This window comes from Wyeomyia smithii, chromosome 1 (genome assembly GCF_029784165.1).
Source record: "Wyeomyia smithii strain HCP4-BCI-WySm-NY-G18 chromosome 1, ASM2978416v1, whole genome shotgun sequence".
Classification (NCBI taxonomy): Eukaryota; Metazoa; Arthropoda; class Insecta; order Diptera; family Culicidae; genus Wyeomyia; species Wyeomyia smithii.
Window position 1 is genome coordinate 112,701,625 of NC_073694.1, and position 25,889 is coordinate 112,727,513.

The 25,889-nt window shown below is 37.7% G+C and overlaps 1 protein-coding gene across 3 annotated transcripts in view; it reads left to right on the forward strand.

Annotated features, from left to right (window-relative positions):
* The window catches only part of LOC129718123 (tachykinin-like peptides receptor 99D), a 373,090-nt gene that overhangs the window by 46,503 nt on the left and 300,698 nt on the right, over positions 1–25,889 (forward strand). Inside the window, exon 1 of one of the 3 annotated variants that reach the window (XM_055668551.1) lies at positions 17,701–17,811. The exons of the other annotated variants lie outside the window; for them this stretch is intronic. The gene's annotated coding sequence lies outside the window, so the exon portion shown is untranslated. Of the gene's footprint in view, positions 1–17,700; positions 17,812–25,889 lie in introns of those variants that run through there. 3 annotated transcript variants of the gene reach the window in all.

Below are 25,889 nucleotides of genomic sequence, written 5' to 3' on the forward strand. Positions count from 1 at the left end.
CATAATTGCTAGCGTCTGTCGTAATAACGAAAGTGTCTTGATAATCTGGCCGGACTAAAACCGGCTCTGTAATCAGCGCGTTTCTAAGGAATTCGAACGCTTCCTGACATTCTTTTCCCCACACAAATCTAGCGTCTTTCTTCAACAAATCATTCAGCGGCTTGCGCTTCTCCGCGATGTTGGGGATAAACTTCCCGTAAAAATTTACTGTTCCCAGAAATGACCTTATACCTTTTACGTTTGTGGGTGGCTTAAGGCTTTGAATGGCCTTAATATTTGCATTGGTGGGTTTTATGCCTTCTTCATTAACGACATGACCCAAATACTCCAGTTCCTTTTTCAAAAACTGACACTTTGATGGTTCTATTTTTAAGTTATGTTTGCGCAAAGCTTGTAATACTTTTCGCAAGTTATCATTATGGTCGGTGATAGTGTCACCGAAAACTATAATATCATCGAGGTAGACAAAAGCTTTCACGTCCCCTATCTCAAAGAGAACAGTATTCATAAGTTTTTGGATGTTGAGGGGCTGTTCTTTAACCCCATCGGCATCCGTGTAAATTCGAAGTGGCCTTTGGGAGTGGAAAACGCCGTCTTAGCCGCATCTCGGCGGTCTATCGGGACTTGATAGAACCCCGATTTTAAATCAATTGAGGAGAAATATTTTGCTCCTCCAACATTATCCAATATCTCATTTATAAGAGGTATTGGGTAAACAAACGGCTTGGTAACTTCGTTCAATGATCTAAAGTCTACCACAATTCTGTATCTTTTATTACCGTCAGCATCCGGTTTCTTTGGTACACATAACACCGGTGCATTCCAGGGACTAGTGCTGGGTCTAATAATACCCTGCGCCCTCATTTCATCGATTTCCTTATTAATGTGCCGTTTCGTGGCCTCCGGAAATCTATATTGCCGCTTATTGATAGGCACCTCCGATGAAGTTTCTATCGTGTGTACGGCGGCGTCAGTAGTAGTTAACTTGTCGCCCTCGAAAAAGAATATATCCGCATAGCTTTCGACCATATTCTTCACTGTCCTGAATTCTCTATCAGGCAAGTGCGCCAAATTCAGCACTTGCCGTAGTTTTTCAATTCTTGCATTTCCTTTTGACTCTGGTGTCAGCTTGTGCTCCAACAGGTCATAGTCAAGCCTCGAGTCTAGGTCCAATTCGGGCATTATAGTATTCTTCGAGTCAAGAAAATTGTTCTTCGGCTCTTCATTTCGATATGTTTGGTGCTCTCTATTTATTTCGTTTTTGTCTACGTCAGCCTCATTGCGGGCTGTGTTGCTAGTATCTCGCAACTCGTTCTGCACCATAACTCTATTTCTGGCTGCCACATAAACATGTCGACTGAGGACTTCGTCTTTGGGCATACTCCACGGACTCAAGTCGTCCGGACTTCTGTTTCCGTGTTTTTTGAACACTATGTAATCAAAATTATTTCCTATTTGAAGCGTATGCTTCTTTAAGAATTCTGCTCCGATTAATCCGTCGCTTGGCAAATTTTCTAATATATGAAATTGCGTCGGGATCAAAAAGTCTCCGACTATTAAATCCAACATAATTGTACCTGAGGTTCGCACAATGTCTTGGCCGATACCTCCAAAAGTGGTTACATCCTGTGTATTTACCGGTACATTCAAAAGATTCACAATGCGTGCATTAATTATATTCGCACATGCACCTGTATCTAAGATCAGGTTCAACGTAAATTTGACATTCTGCTTAGCCAGTAGGGTTAACATTAAGTGCCCTCTGACATCGTAATATACTCGCTTAGCCACACAAGCACTGTTGTCTCTTATGTGATTGCATGCGGTCCTCCAATCGGCTATTTCTATATTGCTGGGCTCATCGGTACATCTCCGCCAGTCAACATCTTCGCAAATTTCTGCTAAATCCTCGTTAAAATATTCCTGTGCAACAGGATCCAAAATACCTTCTTTTTGCGAATTATTACTTCTTTCATTAATGTTGGCTACCATAAGCATTTTCTGAGGCATCCGGGTATACGAATTCCTGTACCTCCTATCAGTTGGTCCATTTTGACCATAATAATTATATTTCCAACCATGGGCGTAGTTCCCTTGGCTCCGTCGGTATGATCGCGCTGTGCGATAATTGTATTTGGATCGATTACCGTCGCTAGATCCACATATATTGTTATAATTGTTTTGCTTGTAAATTATTCTATCTCTATTTTTGTAATTATAATATTCATTTCTTCCAAGACGGCTGTTGCTATAATCAGCGTCTTTGTGATTTATTGTAAAAATATTTCTGCTACTATTAAATTGTCTAAGCGCATCGCGCTGTCTTTCGACCAATTCTAGGCCCTGTATTCTATGTTCTATTTCCAGAATGTGATTACGCTCATGGTAGTAATCCTCTAAGTCATCCAGCAGCTCTTCTAACTTCAATGTTCGTTTACCTTGAGCAGCTTCTTTCAATGCAGTGTCACACAAACCCGCCATGAAGTGTAATCGAAGACTAACTATCATGCATGACTTCGTACAATTAGTTTCGTAGGAGTCGATTTGCTTCTTAATTTTCAATATCCTCTTTTTATAATCAGGAAAGGTCTCATTCGCTTCCTGTTTCAATGTTTCTACTTGATTTATAACTGCCTCGATGCGTATAATATCCCCAAATTCCTTTAATAAATTCTGCTTAACCTGTGGCCAAGCATTTGCGTTAATTCTATGTATTGCTGCAGCAGCTCTGCCTTTTAGTTTTAATAGAATGATGTAAACCAGTGGAGCGTGTGATACTCCTTCTGGTATCTCCCGAGCAAAATGCTCGATATGATAAACGAACGCTTCTAGTTCGTCTAGCGATCCATCAAATTCTGGGATGCACTGCATGGCATCTGCTTTTGGGAACGTGTACTCCATTATAAATATAAAATTTTATATATATTTCATAAAAACAATAAAAGGTACTGCGGACTAAATACTATAAGACTATATAAGGCTTATGTAGCCTTCTTCTTTTTTTTCTAGGTGTCACTAACGATTCTGTTGACCAGATGTGATAACGTAGCGTGACCGACTCTAATTTCTTCGTCGCGCCATCAAAAAATCTGAACACCAAGTTTCGAACCATTTAGTGTCAACGGTTCAACGTTTATCTTCATTAATTAAATAAATAACTTTAGGTTTTCATAGTAATTAAATGATTATTTTAAAAAAAAAAATCATTTCTATTTAGTGTAATTAAATTAATCAAAGATTGTTAATGGTTATATTAGATGGCGTAAGGTGCCATTTCTTATTCATGAAATAATATTTTAACGTAAACTTCCAACATTATATATCTCTGCCGTCAGTTACTATTTACTCTTCCGGTGGGTATGTCACCATCGCTGCGCGCGTTGCGCTTATAGATGTATCCATTTTTTTTACCCTCTTAGCAATTCACCGCTACTGGTAAGCCATGTATGGTAGCAAAACGTTCTTACCATTGGCCATTAAAATTGATGCTTACAAAATACGACCTTGGCCGTGGCTGGCACAGCTGATCGCAATAACACTGCAAAATTCATAAACAGAGACAGCGTACCCGACAATTAGTACAACTGACTAACTTTTGTATGCAACGTGTGAGCGCGCAATTCGTAGTTACCGCTCTCACGCTCTTTATTGGACATTAATGAAATGCGACTTTACCCTTTTTATATTTGCTAACGATAACGTAGCCACCCGTGTGCTAAAATTCTCTCTTAGAATAATTAAGGTGATTTCCATGTGCGCAGCTCTGCGAGTATCTGTTTGCGTTCTTAAATTCGATTTGCTAGCGGTGTTACCGCCCGTTTGCTTCCCGCTCTGCCACTTTAATTATTTTGTTGGGCAAATGAACGAAAATCGCTTGCGTGCACTTGTCGTGCCTAGAGTTTTATTGCTTGCCGTTTCAGAAATAAAATCAACCGCGCAGCAGCGGCGCGAATTGATTGTTTACACAAATTGGCCTCTCGACCCAAGTAGATGTGATAACCTGTAAATCGTTATTATTACGAACCACTGAAGAATTGTTACGATTGTAGTTCGCCTAATGTAGTCTCCAAGGTCATTTATGTCTCCTAATGTGTATCTCTCCGTCGTTCTCTTCTATCGTCAATAGCTCCTAAATGGTTTTATATTTGGTAATTTTTTGTTCTATCAGTTTTAAAAAAAAGATTCAATAGATGTTAATTCACTGTGAGCTTCTCACCCCTTGATTCCTGAGTTTCTACAAGGGTCGATGAAAGCGGGGATCTTCAAAAATCACCGATCGCTCTAAGTTCGCCAACTGATCTTCTGCAAGATCTGATGTCTCAAACTCAAGACAATTTTCTGATAATCTTCTATTTCTGTTTGGCTCAGGAACAATCGCCGAGTTATTTAAGATTTTCAATGCCAGACACACTTTCGATTGAACAAGTGTGTACTGATCTGTTAATCTATTCCAATGTTCTGGCGTTAAATTCGAATTTTCATACTCTTTTAAAATTTCCGAAAAGTCGTTTAAAGCGTCGCTTAATAATTTTCTTCTATTAGCGACTGCCGCCCGCGTTCTCGGCCTGTTTATGTTATTGCTCAGATTATGGTACTCCTGGTAGACATAATCCTTAAGCTCTTTTAATCTTGACATTTATGGTCATAACCGTCTAACACCTATTCTGCTTTTGCAATATGCCGCATAATAAAAAAGGAAATGACTCACTCACCCGAGTATCCTTGACACAGGGCCGGTCATCGTTGTTGACTTCAATTTCCACCACGTAACTTCGGCACCTTATGAAAAAAAACGATCGCACTTTACAAGTCGTCTTCAGCAGCAAAACACAGCACCTTTTCCCCGCATACGAATGTCACTCGCTTGGGTTTGCTACCAACTCAGTTCACTTCCATGCAAAAAGCGAGAAAAGAGAACACTTTTTGTCAACGTCCTTTCTCGATTTTCGTTTTTCTTTTTTTTTTTTCTCTTTCACTAGCAGCACTACTTTCCAAGCTGCTGACCTCGATAAATCGTTAAGTACTTTTTCTTCAGTTCTCTTTTTTTTTCCTTTTTTTTTTCTTTAAATAACACACTCTTTTTCCTCCGCGAGCACTACTTGGATTAAAACTCCGAAAAACTATTTCATTTTTCACTGAACCACAGATATTTAAACCACTACTTTTTCTTTTTGCTCCCTTAGCGTGATTACTACGACCGAGTTTACGACCGCGTCTGACTTCCGAGATACGTCCGATTAAAGAAAAGATTCAATGGCGCGGAAAAGACCACGCGCTGTCACCAGATGTGTAGGTTATAACCTACCAGGGAATTCTTCTACTAGATATCCCTGTACGCGCCTTTGGCGCGGAATTAATACACAAGATAACGGTGGACTAACTGACTTTATTTTCGTACATCACTACTTAAATATACCCTACCGGTAACTCAGAGAGAGAGACTTTCTCCACTCTCTGTTTACCTTACTAATCTCTTAACCTATAATCTAGTACCGCATGTACGATAGAACGCATGCGAGAGCATCAACACCGTTGAACCGGCGACTTCTGTTTTGTTTATAACACAAAACTTGTTTATTTTATTCGAGTTTGTTTGCCTGTAGCACAGCAGAAGGCTGCGCGAAGTTCTTTGCCACCTGTGGCATAATCTGTTGATACATAGAGTGTTGACAGAGACGTTCGCGGTCCTCTGTCAAGGGAACCAAATGTTTCGCCTGACTAAAGCATAGCAGAAGGCAATGCCCTCCTAGGAACAAAATTAAACTTTAATTATAAGGCTCGTGACGGAGCATTGGGTTCTTCGCAGGGTGTGACGTCACACATGGTATCTAAATAAAGTGATTGTTTGTGATTCAAAAGCTAACTTTGCGATTTATTTCAATCAGTAACTTATTTCTCCGCTTCGGACAGCTCGTTAATACGACTGTCATCAGAATTAGATAAATAAACACCCAGGTGGTTTTCGTAGAGCTGAATTTCGTTTCAATTGGCACATCACTTTTTTTTCAAGATCTTGTTGAACCAGAACGAACCAAGTGCATTTTATTTCCATTGAAGATTGCATATTTAATTTTAGGGTGCTTTTTCGCCGCGTGCTAATAGCTCGCTCCAAAAGTCCAATTTAGAAAAACGATGTATGACAAACTTGTAGTCCCTAAGCAGTACTACAAGTTTGTCGAATAGTGCAATGCTCTAACTCTTATGCCTGAAGCGTAAGAGCCCATATTCAGTAAATGTTCGCGCAATATTCAGTAAATGTTCGCGGTGATTATTATATTATTCACCGCGAATATTGGCTGAACATCCCGCTGAATATGGGCTCTCACACTTCAGGCATAAGAGTTAGAGCATTGCTTTCTTCAGCAAACTTGTGGCATTACTTTAGGGCTGCAAGTTTGTCGTACATCAAGTTTTAATATTGTACTTGTGGAGCGAGCTATCGTCACGCGCCCAATTGAATGTAATTGACACCCCAAAATTGAACATGCAACCTTGTTTCCATTTGATATTTTTCAAATAATATTAATTTTTTTCTTGTAACAAACGTCAGGACTGGGTATAATATACGTTAAATCAATAAAATTAGACAATACCCGCTCCAAAAATACCAGAGCATTTCATATTGATACTATCTTAACACTTAGCACTTGGTACGCTTTGGCACCAGGAAATAGAGCAACAGAATTAAAGCTTTGCTTGTCTATCAGCTGTATAATTTCTGATACAGATAGGACTGAGAGATAAAGCAGCGTTGATATCTATGTATTACGTTTGACTAGTGAGAAAAATTAGCTTGTTTAATAGACAAGTTGATATGTTGTAGTAAATACGTTTGACCAGACCGAACTGAAGACCAACTTTTAAAATTTTTGTTCGGCCAGAGTGAACTGAGTGCATAGGTGTCAAAAATAAAAACCAAATATTTTATCAATTATTGCTATTTTTCGTGTATTTATGATGAAAGGACATTTATTAAGCCCTGTTCATTACATGTTTGCATTGAATTAACTATATGTTTAAACACGATTAATTTATGGGTGGTCAAACTTCAAATGATAATTACTCAAAACAATGTGTTTGGCGCTTGGCTCAGTCTGGTCGCGCGCCGACCAAATAATAAGTTCGAAAGAGAAAGGCTAGGTCTCACCGATAGGTGGATTTATTTTTGGTTTTGTCTTTCTCCTAGAAATGTATTGCAATCACTGCAAAAACTACAGGTATAAAAGTGCCGCAAAAGGCCGAATGACGTATATCACTCGACTCAGTTCGACGAGCTGAGCATTTTCTGTACCGTCTGCCGGGGTGAGATTGTGCCAAAAAAAGGTATGTTTTTGTTCCTTAGCTTGTAATGCCCACATTTAGGTAATGAGTTTGATCCAATTTACGCCAATTCACACTTAAATGTTAAGTTAACAACTGCCGCAAAAATGGTTAAGTTACAATAAACTATGATTTTGCTAAAATTAAATGAACTTTGGCCTAATCTCACCCCTTCTATGGGGTGAGATTGTGCCAAAAACAAAAAGTTGAATTTAATACCTGTTAAATGAAGAGTAGCGCATCTACGAATGATCCACATGAATAATATGATAAAACAGTATTATAGGGACGACCATAAACAACGTGGACTATTAAGGGGCGGTAGGGGGTTGACCAGAAACTACGTTTAATATGAATTATAAAAACCTAAATTAATCCACCTAGCGGGCAGACCCAGCCTTTCTCATTCAAACTTTTATTTGTAAAAATAGATTTACATGAACACTTCAATCCGATAAATGTATATTCACTCTTTATGTTCTAAAATATTGATGTTGTAATCTATACATATAAAAATGTAGTCCGGTCTGTCTGTCTGTTTGATCCATATAGGCTCGAAAACTACCGAACCGATCGACGTGAAAATTTGTATGTAGGGGTTTTTGGTGCCGATAAAGGTTCCTATGATAGTTTGAGACCCCTCCCTCTTCTGGAAGGGAGGGGTCCCATACAAATGAAACATACATTTCTGCACAACTCAAGAACAAACCAAGCAAATGAAACCGAATTTGGCATGTGGATGTTTTAAAGGGTAATAGATATGTCCATAATGGTGCGACACCCCTCCCTCTTCTAGAAGCACATGTTTCTGCACAAATTTCTGCACATCTCGCGAACTAATCAACTAAATGGAACCTTGTTTGGCAGGTAAATGTTTTTAGTGGTAACAAATATGTTCCATAATCGACCTCAGGAAACATTTTCGATTGTAAGATGGCAACTTCTGGTTTCTGGAAAACAGCCAAAACTGAACGATTTTCACCCAATATTATAATATCCGGATAAAGAAAGACACACAGGAGCTAAATTCGACCACAGATACCATTTTGAATTCTAAGATAGCGATTTCCGGTTTCGGAAAAACAGCGGCAAACGACCAAATACCACCCCATATGGGTATTTTCGAAATCGTAATGATGCACTGGAGCCACAAATCGACTTTAGACACAATTATGAATTGTGGGATGGCAACTTGTGGTTTCTGGAAAACAGCCAAAAATGGCCGATTTCCGTCTATCATGAGTATCTCCGGATCTAGAATAATACACAGCAGCTGAAATCGACCACAGAGCTTATTTTGGATTCTAGGTTGGCGACTTCCGGTTCCTGGGAAACAGCGGAAAATGATCTAATTACACCTAATATGAGTGTTTCTTCAACCAGAATGACGCTCAGAGGCCAGAAATTATCTTAAATACCATTTTGAAATCTAAGATGGCAACTTCCGGTTTGTGAAAAACAGCCTAAAATCACCAAATACCATCCAATTTGAGTATCTCTGGAACCAGAATGATGCAACGAGCAAACAATTGACCTCAAGCACCATTTTGAATCGCTAAATGGCAACTTATAGGAAACAGTCGGAAATGACCAAATAATGCATAGATGCATAGAAACCAAACATTGACCCTTGACACCATTTTGAATTTAAAGACGACCACTGTTAGTTTCTGTAAAACAACCAAAATAACTTAATACCTCCCAATATGAGTATTTCCGGTGTCAGATTGATGCCAGAAAATTTGTTAAAAATGACCGAATACCATCCAATATGAATATATTCAGAATTAGGGCGATGTACAAAAGCCAAAAGTCGAGGATGTTGTCATTTCGATTAAACCAATCATTTCAAACGATTTGTCTTTTGACTTTGATCATATCCTATCGCCGATTCGTCGTGCATTTGCAGACTTTAAACACATCGCAAGGAATCAATGAATTTGGAACGTTCAAATAGCTCAAAACCACATTTAAATTATGTTGAGACCACATATATCAACCAAAGCAGGTAGAGTTTTAAATAGCCTTTGAATTTTTTTTCTTTCCATAACTTCTGAGCCACATATCAAATTGTAATGAAATTTGTTATTTGTAAGTTTGAGAGATGACTCGTTCATATGACACTAGTTATGTTCAAATAAGTCATTTAATCTTTGAAATAATCGACTTTCGTTGTTGTATTAACAATTCAATACATAACGGTTGCTTAGGTTCAGTTATAATCAAATGAAATGGGAACGTATAGGGCAGCAAAACTTTGGAACCACGTGTTCAATCATAATTCATCAGTTAACCCTTAACTAGCCCGCTCCTCTGATAATAATATTGATCAAATCGGTTCTGTAGTTTCTGAGATAATGAAGTTTCGTGATTTTCACAATTTGGTACTTTACAGACGAAGTTACAGTCCGATTACAGTAAAATTCAATAGGGTGTTAAGAGGCAGCTAAACTTATTAGTTGACACTAATTTTGTGGAAATCGGGTCAGCCATCTCTGAGAAAAGTGAGTGAGTTCAAGTAGTCTTTGGAATATGTTCCATTTCACAGCTGGATTTCACATTTTTAAACATAACAGGTAAAGTAATAGTCTGATTGCAAAACAAATCAATAAAGTCTTATGGGGCAACAAGACCTTCCATATGACTTTGATTTTATGAAAATCGGTCCAGCCATCTCTGAGAAACACGAGTGAGATTAAGTAGTCTTCAAAACACGTTTCAATCTGTATGTTCAATCTTTATGAAATTCGAAAGTTAATGATATTTCAGGTAGCCCGTTCATTTGAAATCAATTTTGTTCAAATCGGTTGTGTAGTTTTCGAGATGATGATGTTTCATGATTTTTACATTTTAATACATAACCTCTAAACTTAAAATCCGATTACAATGAAATTCGATAGGGTCTTATGGGACAACGAGACCTTTCATTTGCAATTAATTTCATGAAAATCGGTCCAGCCATCTCTGAGAAAAGTGAGTGAGAATAAAAATCTGCACATACACACACACATACACACACCTACACACACACACACACACACACACACACACACACACACACACACACACACACACACACACATACACACACACAAACACACATACACACACACACACACAGCTGAGTCGAGTGATATATGCCATTCGGCCCTTTGGAGCACTTTTATACTCTCGGTTTTGCAAGTGATTGCTATACCTTTCTGGAGAAAGGCAAAAAATGTATGACTGAATCAAATCGATATCTGGAGTAACTAGTTATGAAAACGTGGCTTATAGACAGTATCTTTACACATAGTGGCGTCTCCAAGTAGCTTAGAAAGAAAAAACGTTAGGGCATAAAGCCTGAGAAAAATTTTCGTTTCAATTATTATGTGTCATTGACCACTGTATATTCCATTGGAGATCTCCAAACTGCTGGAAACGTACCCACAACCCTCCTTTCTCGCTTTGAAAGTCATCAGTTTATATAAAATAGGTGTACAAAACTTTGTTACATTCCAAAAGTAATATCAATCATTGTAAATTTCCATCTAACAGCTGAGAACAGTAAGCTTCTTAAGCTTTTAGTCATTATTTTGAATAATATCATAGCTAGACAACATACCCTATGCTGTGAAAAAAAACATACCCTATGTAAACAATGCAAGTGTTTTGGCGAATACTGAAATAATTTTGTCGTGAATGTTAATTTCGCACACTGTACCGTTCATTATAGCTTGGCACAATCTCACCCCAAAAAGACTCATAAAATGTACAGTTTGAAAAAACATTATTTTCTAAGCCAACACAGGTTCAATGCATAATATTTCCTCAACACATTGGAGACGACATCCTAACGTACCAACTGAGCAGTAAGTTGATGTGATTTCTTGATCGGGTTGGTTTCCCTGGATAACGGATAACTTTATTTGCGCATGTTTTTCACCCTGTACTTTGAAACATTCTTTAAGTGAAACAGTTCACTGATGTTATATATATTCCATTTGAAGTTGTGAATAAATATGTCACGTTTCATAAAGTATTGAGTTTGAGGTATTAGGTTTTAGAAATCTCAAGAAATTGAACATACAAACATTTCCCGTTTTGGCTCAATCTCACCCCCGTGGCTTAATCTCACCCCGGCAGATGGTATGTGTGTGTTTTTATTGTAATCGAATTGTTACTTTGCCTGTAATGTACACACTTAGATTTTATTGTCGAGAACTCAACAGCTCAAAGAAATTTTATACCTGCTGGTTAACGGTAGATCGATATATTTGCTGTATGTTCGTCGAAATATATTGATGACATTTGTTAAAAAATTCGTCGAGCTCCATCCATGTTGGGAAGTATGCCGAGATAAATTGAGTGTGTATCAAAATGTGAAAATCATTAAACTTCATGATCGCGCACGGCCCTACGTTGTGTTCTATTTTTCGCCCTTTGGCATCACGATGGACAATTAGGGCCCAGGGAAAGGTTTTCTTTCGGACTGCAACGCAAACGCAAGTCTTCACTGTACTACATTTATTCGAGACGGTATAACATTTACAACGAGGCAGCGTGCCGGCGCTGCCGCTGTACGTTTATCGACTCACTGAAATGACTAACACTGGCGCTGCTGTGAAGAGTGCTTTCATAGGCTACCGGGCAGTGGGCAGCATTGTCGAGCGGCAAACAAAGCCGCAAAATAAGCGCGCGGAAGTCGGCGTCGCTTGGGCTTCAGCTGGTTACTCACGGATGACAGTCATGCCCAGCTGAGGCGGGAGTTTTGGCGCGAACACTTCATTATCTCAAAAAGTATACAACCGATTTGAACAGTATTGATATGAAATGAACGGGCTAAGGATTAACTAATGAATTTTATAATTCAACATGATTCAAAAGTTGTGAGAAGAAACGTGTCCTGAAGACCTTTTAAATTCGCTCGTTTTCCTGGACTGGAGGCTGGACTTTTTTCAACAATTTTAGTGTCAAATGAAAGGTTTGGCTATCCTATAGATTTCCATTTCATTTGATTATAACCGGACTTTCATTTCAACGGTTATGTAATAACTTGTGAAAATAACGAAAGCCAATTATCTTAAAGATTAAATGACTTGTTTGAACATAACTAGTGTCATACGAACGGGTTATCTCTCAAACTTAGAAGTAGCTAACTTCATAACAATTTGATGTGTGGTTTAAAAGTTATGGAAAGAACTGAAGTTCAAAGACTATTTAAAACTGTAGCTTCTTTGATCAAAATATGTGAGCTTAACATACCGTCTGCCGGGGTGAGATTAAGCCACGGGGGTGAGATTGAGCCAAAACGGGAAATGTTTGTATGTAAAATTACTTGAGATTTCCAAAACCTAATACCTTAAATTCAATACTTTATGAAACATGACACATTTATTCACAACTTAAAATGGAATATAGATAATATCAGTGAACTGTTTCGCTTAAAGAATGTTTCAAAGTACAGGGTGAAAAACATGCGCAAATAACGTTATCCAAAAATGTCTCATGCAAACCAACCCGATCAAGAAATCACATCAACTTACTGCTCAGTTGGTACGTTAGGAAGTCGTCTCCAATGTGTTGAGGAAATATTATGCATTGAACCTGTGCCGGCTCAGAAAATAATGTTTCTCCAAACTGTACACTTTTCGAGCCCTTTTGGGGTGAGATTGTGCCAAGCTATATTGAACGGCACAGTGTGCGGAATTCACATTCACGACAAAATTATATCAGTATACACCAAAACACTTGCATTGTTTACATAGGGTATGTTTTTTTCCCCACAGCATAAGGTATGTTGTCTAGCTATGGTATTTTTTGAAATAATGACTAAAAGCTTGAGAAGCTTACTGTTCTCAATTATTAGATGAAAATTTTCAATGATTGATATTACTTATGGAATGTAACAAAATTTTGTACACCAATTCTATATAAACTGATGATTTTTAAAGCGAAGAAGGAGGGTTGTGGGTACGTTTCCAGAGGTTTTGAGATCTCCAATGGAATATACAGTTGTCAATGACACATAATAATTGAAACGAAAAGTTTTCTCAAACTTCATGTCCTAACGTTTTCCTTTTTAGGCTACCTGGGGACGCCACTATGTGTATAGAGACTGTCTATAAGCCACGTTCTCATAACTAATTACTCTATGTATCAATTTGATCCAGCCATACATTTTTCTATAATTCATATGAAACATAGTTTCTGATCAACCCTCTAAAGCCCCTTAATAGTCCACGTTGTTTATGGTCGTCCCTATACTTACTGTTTTATCATGTTGGTCATGTGGATTATTCGTAGACACACTACTGTTCATTTAACAGGTATTAAATTCAACTTTTTGTTTTTGGCACAATCTTACCCCATAGAAGGGGTGAGATTGAGCCAAAGTTCATGTATTTTTAGCAAAATTATAGTTTATTGTAACTTAACCATATTTGTTGTAGTTGTTAACAAAACATTCTAGAATGCATTGGTGTATTTTGGATCGAATTCTTTGCTTAAATGTGTGCGTTACAAGCTTGAGAACAAAAATGCATTATTTTTTGGCACAATCTCACCCCGGATGGCGTAATTTAAATTTCGTACTGTACGATTCGAACGTTCCCGGTATTGCTCGTGATTAAAGTGTTCCAAATTAAAAGTCATTTCTTGTATTTCGCTTTTTTTAGTACTAACATTAAGCCAAATTTCACATTTTATACTTCAATTATTACTAAAAAAAAACAAAATTAATCCTCCTAGCGGCGAGACTCAGCCTTTCTTATTCAAACTAATTATATGTTAAAATAGATTTTCACGATTAAAGAGAAAAAATACTCCTTGAAAATTTCTGCTGGTTTCATTTTTTACTCACAACTATACTGCCGGTACCCGCATAACTGTCCCATAATGATTTTTGGTACTTTTGAGTTAGCATTGGAAATCAACTTAATTGTTATCATACTTTCCAAAAAAAAACTAAAATTTATACGTTTGTATGGGAAAACATGAAAAAAAATACCAAGTTGAATTTGTCCCATATTGAATGTACCCGCATGTTATGTCCCATATTAAAAGTACCCGCATTACAGTCCCACTGCATAGTGGTGCAAACTACGAGCCTGTAACCTTGCTCCAGATTATGGTATATCGGATAACTTCAAACTTATAGTTGCTCAGACGTTGTAGAACACAATTGTGTGTACTTGTGTGTCTGTGTGTGTGTGTTTGTATGTGTATGCATACATACGTGAGCGTGCGTATAACGTATTTTTGTAACCCAGTTTGGGTAATTGATATTCTATTGAAACTCGTCTTGCAATGGAATATCCCTTACGGAGGAAAATAGGAAAACCTTTTATGTACCGTAAACCGGTGTGAGATCGTGCCACTTTTTTCCAATGCCTCAAAGACGCGCTCGAAATTATTTTGGCTTATAAAATCGATTTTGGAGCATTAGTGTCTTTCTGAAACTGCTTTAATTATTTATTCTCCGTTTCAAAGAAGTTACAAATTTGTGATAAATCCACTTAAAGGTGAGAAACCAATCTTACTTTTCCTATTTTTGCATATGAAAATCCACTATGTTCCGACTTCGCGGTAAGTTTTAAAAGAAACCACTTCACCGAAGACACCATATTTCTATCTGCCTATTAGAATGAGCTTTTGTGGAAGCAAGTCTTTAGTTTTCCATAGAATGCCCGTCAAAATCTTTCAAATTTTTCGACTTAACTTTTCATAGCAATTTTGTATAATTTTCGAATATTCTACAATTTTGTTCATCATAGTAAAACACACAATGTCACTCGAGGAAGTGAATTTTCATCTCTTATGGTAACATTATCATGTAATCATTAGTTATTGAGGATTTTATCAAAATATTACACTAACTAAATTTGTGCAACGTTTCAATACCAATCTTTAATAACTAAAGAAGTATAAGAAATGAGAATAAGCTTCCTTCGGTGAAATTTTATGTTTTGTTATAGTAAATGGCATTGAAAAATCACAGGAGGGTTGTGTGCAAGGCCACGACCGCAAGGTTGAAGTAGAATACTTTTACACAGCTCTACTTACGGCTGTAAATTAACCTACGGCCGGCGTATCGGTTCGCGCCGCTTATCGCGTTTAGCCTGGCAGAGGCCTAATGTGCACGGCCAACACCATAGAAAGGTGTTTTCACATTGAAAATTAGACACGGCTTTACTGGAGTAAGTGAAATGCATCTACCGCTAATACCGCCGCTATCGTACGAAAAATGACGCGCGTCTAAGAACACCCGAACTGTTTCGCCGTGCCGCTTCCATTTACTTCCTTATTACATCGGCCTTAGGGAAGTACCGGCTGCACCTACCGCTGAGGCTGTTACCATACTGCTACTGGTACCCAGAACTATTAACTCTTCAAATTAAGTGTTTTATTTGTCCTCAAAAGAACAATTGTTCAATTCCATATCGGATATAATGCAATCGCATCTCTGTTATATTACCGACAGTAATATTCTTCTAAACAGAATGATCCTACTTTTCCATAAGAGAAAGTGCCGGCTGATGTACCGCAAAAATCTCGCCCGATCGCTCGCGTTGGCGTTCAGCCTGGCAGAGGCCCGAGACGTGGTGACCAACCACAGGGCAAGTGATTTGTTTAAGTTGAAGGCAGCCACAGGCGCGACCCGCTGCTATGGTCTGTTCCTGCTGAGTGCCGATATCTGCTGCTACTGCTGTCAACGTTGTGGACGGTCCATCCAGTTCACCTTCCGACTAGTGAATGTAGCTAGTTTTCCCAGAAACACTCTTTTATAGCCGAAGGGTGCTACGTAATAGGCCACGCCTTTCAGTTCAGGTTTACCATTTCCTTATGTTCTTTAGACGAGTTATTCCACAATTCGCATTTGATTTTTGTATCCAGCGAATAAACACCGATGGTGCTCTCACACACGCAACGGTTTTAACCCGTATCTTATTGCGGTTTGTAACATCAAGCGATTTCGTTTGCTCGCTGTTGCGTGTTGCATCATGTTGCAACTTGGCAGCTGGGAAACGACGAAATTCTGTTTATGCTGATTGATTGAATCGACTTCATATTAGCTCTGCATAGTCGAACTAACTGCTTTTGTGAATGCGTTCTAACAGGGCAGTTTATTATTCAATGTCGGTTATGCTGATCTCAGCCTTTGCGCTGCCCCTAAAGTGGGGGGTTTACTGAATAAAGTGAAAATTAGACAACTACAACAGAATTTGATTGCATCCCGCACAGAATGTCTGCTTGTGTTGATGCCAGAAAATTGTTAACCTTCAATTATTTTTTTATTTGCCTTGAAAAAAGCATGTTGCGGTTCAAAATCGGTTGCTAATTACAACCTTTGAGCTGCCCTAACATTGGGGGAATTAAGATACACGAACAACATGCTCTGTGGAAGCTATTTCACATTCGAAAATTAGACGGGTGCGACAAATTTAAATTGCTAGGATGCAACACAGAATGCTTGCTTGCGTTGACAAAAATTATTAACTTTCAATGACTTGTTTATTTGCCTTGAAAAAGGCATTTTGATTTCCGAAATTGGATTTCCTGATGGCAATCTTCATGCTGCCCCAACACGGGGGGAATAATGGCTGTCTGGCGACACACGCTGAGAAAAACCGCGCTACTCCTGAGACGTGGTGAGCAACCACAGGGCTAGTGCTGCTGCTAAGGAAGGACGACTGCTGTTGTCGCTGTCTAGAACTATTATGAGCGGCTCCGGCTGAAACACGCTTTTATATAGGCCAAATAGCATGTTTTCAATTGCAAGGTATATGATCCTGTCGACCGTGCTTGGGAAGCAATCATATAACGACCAATCAGAGGTCGAATTTTTCGTTTTGACAAGGCTTGACTATTTTCAATAGTACAATAGTGTGAATGATAAAATTACAACTATATTATTTTGGGAAGAATCTTAGAAGATTTTCCAATCTATTGCTGCAAGAACGAAGGAAATTATTAGCATTTGAAATTGGACATATTTTTCACTTTTTTCGGTTTTAGATTTTCATTTCACATTCCTATGTAGCCGAACTTCCTGAGAGAAGTATTCTACTTCAAAACTGTAGTAAATCGTTATAAAAAGATATTGCAAAAATAGTTCTAATAGTTCTCCTAAAAGTATGTCTTCGGCAAACTTGTTTATTCTAAAATGTGCAACAACTTTGCCGAACAAACTGGATTTTTATATGCAAAAATAAGAAATGTGAAATTCGTTTCTCGCTTTTAGGTGGATTGAGCAACTAGCAACAAAATAGAAACTTCTAAAAAATGGATAAAATGGAATGGATTGTTTGTGATCTTAAGTTTCTTCACAGAAAATACAACAGTTTAATGATTATATTTGAGATTGAATGAATAATAATGAATTCTCAATCTAATTTAACAGGTAAATCGTTCCAGAAATCCCATTTTTCCTCTCCGATGAGAGGCAAAACAGCACCAGAAGTTGCTCCTTGCGAGAAACTTTCACTCCGCAGTTCTTTTTTGAAGCTTAAGGTAATTTTCCAACTTAAAACCTTCAGTGGAAACCTGCTTGACCTGTTTTTTAGAAAAGAACATGCAACGTTTCTTTCTTGATTTGATTTCTAGATAATGCGCTCTGAAAATATTCATATTGGGTGTTATTTAACCAATTTAGACTGTTCCTCATCAAGTAGAAGCCGCCGTCTTGGCTTTCAAGATGGCGTTTGGGATTAAACTTCTGGGTGTCCAAAACACACGTATTTAATGGTGTTTGGCCATTCTATATTGTTATTTCAAGAAACCGGAAATCGCCATCTTGGATTTCAAAATGGCATTTGGAGACAATTTCTGGCCCTTGTGCGTCATTCTGGTTTAAAAAACACCCATATTGGGTGTTGATTGGTCATTTTCAGCTGTTTTCCAGACACCGGAAGTCGCCATCTTACAATTCGAAATGTTGTCTTAGGTCGGTTTGTGGCTTCAGTGTATCATAACAATGCCGAAAATACCCATATTGGGTGGTATTTGGTCATTTATCGCTGTTTTTCAAAAAAAAAACGGAAGTCGCCATCTTAGATTTCGAAACGGTATTTGGAGACATGCCAGAAGAAGGAAGGGTGTCGAAACATTATGGACATGTTTGTTACATCTAAAAACATTCACTTACCAAATTTGGTTATATTTGCTTGATTGGTTCTCGAGCTGTACGAAATTTGAGCTAAATTTGTATGGGACCCCTCTCTTATAGAAGAGGGAGGGGTGTCAAACCATTATTGATATATTTGTTATCCCTGAAAACATTCACCTACCAAATTTGGTTCCATTTAGAAGATTAGTTCTCGAGATAAGCTGAAATTTGTGTTTTATTTGTATGGAACTCCTACCTCACATAAGAGGGAGGGGAGTCAAACCATTATGGACATATTTGTTACTCCTAAAAACATCCACATACCAAATTTGGTTGTATTTGGTAGATTGGTTCTCGAGCTGTGCGAAATTCGTGTTTCATTTCTATGGGACCCCTCCCTTGTAGAAGAGGGAGGGGTGTCAAACCATTATGGATATATTTGTTACCACTATAAACATTCACCTACCAAATTTGATTCTATTTACTTGGTTAGTTCTCGAGATGTGCAGAAATTTGTGTTTCATTTGTATGGAAACCCTCCTTTCCAGAAGAGGTAGGGGTGTCGAACTAATATGGACATATTTGTTACTCCTAAAAACACCCACTTGTCAAATTTGGTACCATTTGCTTGGTTATTTTCCGAGATGTGCAGAAATTTGTATTTCGTTTGTATGGGACCCCTCCCTTCCAGAAGAGGGAGGGGTCTCAAATTATTATAGGAACCTTTCTCGGCCCCTAAAACCTCTACATACAAATTTTCATGTCGATCAGTTCGGTGGTTTCCGAGCCTATATGGATCAGACAGACAGACAGATAGAGAGACAGACAGACAGACAGACAGACAGACAGACAGACAGACAGACAGACAGACAGACAGACAGACAGACAGACAGACAGACAGACAGACAGAGAGACAGACAGACAGACAGGCAGGCAGACTGGACTGCATTTTTATAGGTATAGATAGCATATCATTTGATTACCTAGAATAATCTTGTTTAAATGTATTACAAACAAAAATGCCTGTGATACCGCCGAGTTATGGTTGAATTCGTATGTGATGGGACAAAACATGCGAGTACTTTCAAAATATACCCGCATATTGTGTCCCATAGAGATTTTTTCGAATGCCACAACGTAAAAGCTTTACCATCCGTGGTTTTTTAATCTCAAAGTTAATTTTGTGATACCATGAAACTGTTCTGACCATTGGTTCTGAATTTCAGTGCTATAAATAGCTGGCAATCACGAAATTAATCAAAAATATTCAATTGCCGTTTTCTCAACATGTCGTTTTTCATTATGGGACAGTTATGCTGGTACCGGCAGTATACCGAACCTTAAAAACCTAACATTCACACACATATGAGCATACATTAAAACATACATATGCAAATACCATGAAATAAATATGTTTCAAATACATACATCCTAAAATGGCCAAATGGCCTAATCCGGGTATTTCGAAGACGAAGATGCCGACTTTCAGTTCCTGGAAAACAACTTAAAATGACCAAATATCATCCATTATGAGTATTGCGGAAGCGTTACCCAGAGGCCAGAAATCAACTTAGGACGCCATTTTAAATTTCTAGATACATAGTAGCTTCCGATTCCTGGAAAACAACCTTAAAGGGACAAACATTACCCAATGTTTTTCAGGAACATTATCCCGGGCTCGCAAACCGGGAGTAAACTCCATATTTCACTTTGAAACCCGATTTTGCAGCTTTCGGTTTCTGGAAAATATCCTTAAATTGTCAAATACAATGCATACAATGAAGGTATATCCACTCTTTGGGTACTAGAATATTGATGTTATTGTGATATAAAGTAATAATTTAGGTATAGTATGTGATATTTGACATTCTAAAGGCATCGATAACATTCTAAAGGCATCGATTTTCGAGTTATTTTGAATTTAAGCTTGAAAAATTATTAATATTTCGGAAAATACACGTTTTTCTTAATTTGTCCATGGTTCTCCAGCAAAAACCATACGTTCATTGGATTGATCAAAAATATACAATTCATTCTTTGACAACAAAACGATTGGATAAATAACTCGCGCTAAACCTTAGCCTTACCCGTTCCCCCTTGCCGAATGTTTTATAAAAAAATATGTTTGTCGTGCAACACTACCTACTTGTTTACTAATAATAACTGTTTGTAAAGTACGCAACCAATAACTACTGGGTTACCTACAATATCTGTTTTCGTATATAAATACGATTGCACTACTCCAGATGTGTTAGTAACAGTTTGCATTTTGTGAAGATGAATAAAGTGAAAATAAAATTCACCAAGCTCAAATGCTGTAAACCCTTTTCTGGTCATCGGTGCTCATCAAGCTTACGCAAATTAAACGAAAACGTTATTGCAAAATTAAAAATATTGAACAGTCAAGCTCATTTTAATACGTCTTAATCAATTTATGATTCGTGTAGTTATTGGAATGATAGTCAAGCCACCATTCATCCCTTCGTTGTTTACTATTCAGAATCTGGAACACTTAAGAATATCAGCTTCATCATAATATCGGAAGTACTCCATCATGATACTGTTGCGGTTCAGGAGTTCATTATGATATTAATGCCTGATGGAGCTGCCTCACAATATAAAACTAGAAAAAACTTTGCAAGTCTTTGCAAGCTCAAAACAAAATATAACGTCGATGCAGAGTGGCATTTTTTGCGACATTAGCTAAAGTTTAGCTAGAGAACATGAACATCCCATTACAAGCGCAAAAGAATTGTAGGATTGGTCTAATCAGAAAAGTAATAAAAATTCATCAAAAATGTCATTTAGTTGGGTGTCATATGAAGAATATGATCAAGGAGTAACAGAATGGAGCAATATTTTCAAAAAATCTATAATAATAGCTGCCACACAAAAGTATTTCTCTTTTGTTCCGATTTCAGAAAATAAGATACAAACGAAGCTGTTTTCAAAAGATGACGAATCATTTACTTATGATGTATATAAAATATAAGGTGAAACTGGTTCTGTAAAGTATCTATGTCATAAAAAAAATATGTTCCTAAGATGATAAAACTCGAAAATAAATATTTGATTCTTATGTATATTATGTATTATTATGTATGTTATGTATGTATATTTATATCACTTAAAACATTTAACTCTTTTCTTGAGAACCGTTCGCCCAATCGTTTTGTTGTCAAAGAATGAATTGTATATTTTTGATCAAGCATTCCAATGAAGTTGGTTGTGCTGCTTCCGTTGCTTTCGCCTTTGCTTGGCTTTCTCTTCCTTTTTTTTCTTGCAGACGACGTAAACGCTGCTTTGCGTCATATTGTGACCAGTCACATTTCCATATATTTTTGCTTCCAATGAAGCGCCAGCCAGAAGTTGATTCATTATTGCTGACGAAGTTCTGATGAGCTTGCAGTGGGATAGACGATGAGTGCGTTTCCGGCGGGTCATTGACGGGTGCAGGTATTTTTTTTGCCATTTCTTCCATGTGAGACTTAACGTCACGCGTAAGGGCAGCTCGAGATTCAGCTAAGGCATTAGTAGTTGATGTTATTATTGCTACTGCTGCCGATTTGGCCACCGCTTCAACAGCTGATGTGGTGACCGAAGGTGTGTCGAAAGATGATGATATTGTATTTTTAATTTCTGCTGTACTGGCTTCGTTGCTACTGGCAACATGAGACTTTTGGTTTTCGCGTATATTCATCACTTTGTGGAATTAATAAAAGTTTGAATATACATTATAAGAGTTTATCTGTATTGCTGTGTGAGTATGTTACACTCATCGCAAGAAGTCGCAACACAAAACCATATGCGATAAAACACTTGGTTGCTCATACAGCCATACGATAGTGATGTACCATAGAACTTTATACGAGGTAACCCGTGCAAACATATGCGATTTTTAGTTATCTAGGCTTGTTTTCATGAGTTTAGTCATTAAGGGTGATACAAAATGATAGGTTTTGCGACTAAATTTATATGTAATACGACGTGATACTGGAGATTTTGCTTTATACGTATAATCATCACTTTGTGAGTTTACTATGAGTTTGGACAGGCATGATATGAGTTTATGTATATTACTATGCGAGTATGTTACACTCATCGCAAGAAGTTCGCAAAATAACACCATAAGCGATTAAACACATACGTTGTTCATACAGCAATACGATACTGATGTGCCATAGAACTTTCTACGAGGTAATCCGCGCAATTTTATGCGACTTCTGGTTGTCTGGGATGTGTTTCGTTATAATCGTATCGTATCTTTAGGGTGATTCATTTAATTAATTTTAGTTATACTGTAGCGTAAGTAATTATGATAAATTTAAGAACTTAGGTTTAGATTAGGGTTTAGTTTAACTAATTCTAGATTTAATATTAAGCTTTAAGTGAATAATATTTCAGATGCATTTTGAATAATTATGATACAGATTTTAGTTAGACTTTTTGGTTTATTTATGGTTCAACAATAAATTTCAAAACCCTCTTTTGTATATTTTTGGTCACTATTTGGTCACTATCTGGTCTCTATTTGGTCAATATTTTAATGAAAAAAGTCACTAAAGTCACTATTATTTTGCTACTAGCCCTGATATTTCACGAGAAAATCGTAACCAAATATCGCTAGCGGCAAAGATGTGTTTCGTGGAAGTTTTCTTCGGCCGGGAAAAATATCTAGATGTGTGAAAGTGGCAGTTTAAATTTTGTAAAAAAAAAAAAAAAACAATAAAAATGTTTGAGTTTTTAATGGAGTGATTCATTCATGCGAACAAAAAAAACTTCAACGTTCAAGGTAAGTTAACACGAATTGAGTATCTGAGTGGAATATAAGCAGTAGAGCTTGGCAAACTGAATCCTGCCCACAACGCATATCACCTGACGAAGCCGTCAGTTACCCTATATATATATTAAATACGGGTCAATTTTTTTGATATTGATATGTCAAATGAATTGAAAGTCTGAGAATAATAATAAAATCTATTAGATTCTAATATTATTTTGAGGCGGGGCTTACCGAATGGAAATTGACTCCGGAATGCGCTGCAAGTACTCAGTCATTCTGCAAAGGGTCTTTGGAAGGTCGGTAGAGCTAACACCTTCTAGGTTCCGAAAACAAGACAGACGCAGAAACAAGAATCAGCGCATTGTCTATTTTTCAACCTATCACTGCCAGACAGTGGAATCTAGAAGGTCATTCATACATACATACATACAGTATGTGATATTTGACGTACTATTTGTGCTAGAGAAAAAGTGAAATGATAGAAATGACTTTAAATTTCAACTTCAATCCCGAGCAAGGCCGCAAACATTGAAAAAGTACAATATCAAATTTAAATGATGTTGAGGCCACTTATATTTTTATTTATTTCACTTCATCTTCAGTTCAAGCTGTACAGACTGACCTTAACTAGTTGTTATATGTTATACTAATTTTAAAACGTTGTCTAGTTATATTAAAGTCAAAAGTATCACTATTATCACTATTACTATTAAATTTAAATATTTCTCCAGCGGGTGGTTTTGTCCGAATACTGTTCGATGTCTAGTTGTCCAGAACAATGAGCATGGGCGTGATCGATGCGCTGGCACGTAGCTGTTTACCTGCTGTAATAGGTCAGGGCAATCAATACGATTGCTCAATATATCGAAAGCGAACATGCGTTGCAAGAATGTGCGTCTCTGGTGCAAGGGTTCCAGTCTAATTAGTCGGCATCGCTGATCATACGGTGGTAATCCTTAAGGCTCAACCCAAGGTAATCGTCGTAGAGCGAAGCGAAGAAAACACCGTTGTATCCTTTCCATGCGACCGATTTGGGCTTCTTGATGGGGTGCCCAGATTTGAACAGCTTATTCAAGAACGCTCCGCACAATCGAGCAATAGAGTGTTTTAAGAGCATACACGTCGCTGAAATCGCGAGCATTTCGGCGGATGAAATCGAGCAGGGCTAAAGCTTTACACGTTGTCGCCGTGATATGCTCGTTAAAACGGAGCTTACTGTTCATGTTAACTCCTAAGTCATGTATCGAAGTAACACGTTCTAGGTTGAAACCATTCACTCTGTACTCGTAGTGCTGTAGTCCGCGCTCTGGTGAAGCTTATTATTTTACACTTCGTCGCGTTCATCTCCATGCCATTCAATTTACACCAGAACACTATATTGTCGATACCTTGCTGTACAGCGGCGTGATCGACCAATGAGCTGATGACTCGGTAAAGCTTAAAATCGTCGGCGCACATGAGGTGATGAGGATTAAGGCGGTGGCTCAAGTCGTTCACAAACAAAATAAATATTAAAGGGCCGAAGTGGCTGCCTAGTGGTACATCAGAAAATGTTGAAAACCGAGCTGACTCTGCGGAATTAAATTTCACTATAACCGATGTTTGATAAATTCGGAATTGTCCGGCCAGAAATAACGCCGTGGGTGAACGAAAGAATAAGGTTTCCGGAACCTTGGAAGGTTTCTTCTAGTAATGCGAATAGTTTGATAGTTAGGAATTAACTGATGTATAATTGATCTCTCAAATTGGTTTTGTTTACTTCTAACGTATGTGTGTGAGTATGCGTTTATCTAGTTCCTTAATTTATATTGCGTTTAGGATGATTGTGGATATAGAGTATGTATGGTAAGTATCAATGTATATTACAGGGTGGCCAGCGAACCGGGAAAACCTGGAAAACCGGGAAAAAGCCGGGAATTCGAAAATGAACCGGGAAAACCGGGAAAAAGCCGGGAATTTCAATACTAAACCGGGAATTTTGTCATGTTTTTTAAAACATTATTTTTCATTTACTACATGCTTGAGATCTGTTGTATAAGTTCAACACGCTATACATTTTCTGCCATCTCACAAACACTGGAAGACTCAAGGAACCATTTAGTTGGTCTCGGGGTAAGATGCTAGAGTAACAAGCCAGTCGTCATATGTAAGAATCTCGGCTAAGAGAGACGACCGTTAGAGTCAATAGGATCCTAGCGCTAGCCCCGCAATTGTTCTGTACACTAACAGTTCGTTGCGATTGTTTTTCTTTAATTTGTCTACCTTCTCATTCGCACTGATTAGGGCTTCAACAGTAAGTGGCAAGACGAAAAACTATCTCGATTCGGGTTCAAAATAATGTGTTCTTGTTATTTTGAAAACACTGCAAAATAACTAGAATGTTTTCTCTCATACACTAAAAATGATTATGATAAAGTTTCAGAAAACAAGAAAAAAACCTAAATTAATCCACCTAGCGGTCAGACCCAGCCTTTCTCATTCAATATTTTATTTGTAAAAATAGCTTTACATGAACGCTTCAATCCAATAAATGTATATTCACTCTTTAGGTTCTAAAATATTGATGTTGTAATCTTTACATATAAAAATGCAGTCAAGTCTGTCTGTCTGTCTGATCCATATAGGCCCGAAAACTACCGAACCGATCGACGTGAAAATTTGAAAACTTTGGTGCCGATAAAGGTTCCTATGATAGTTTGA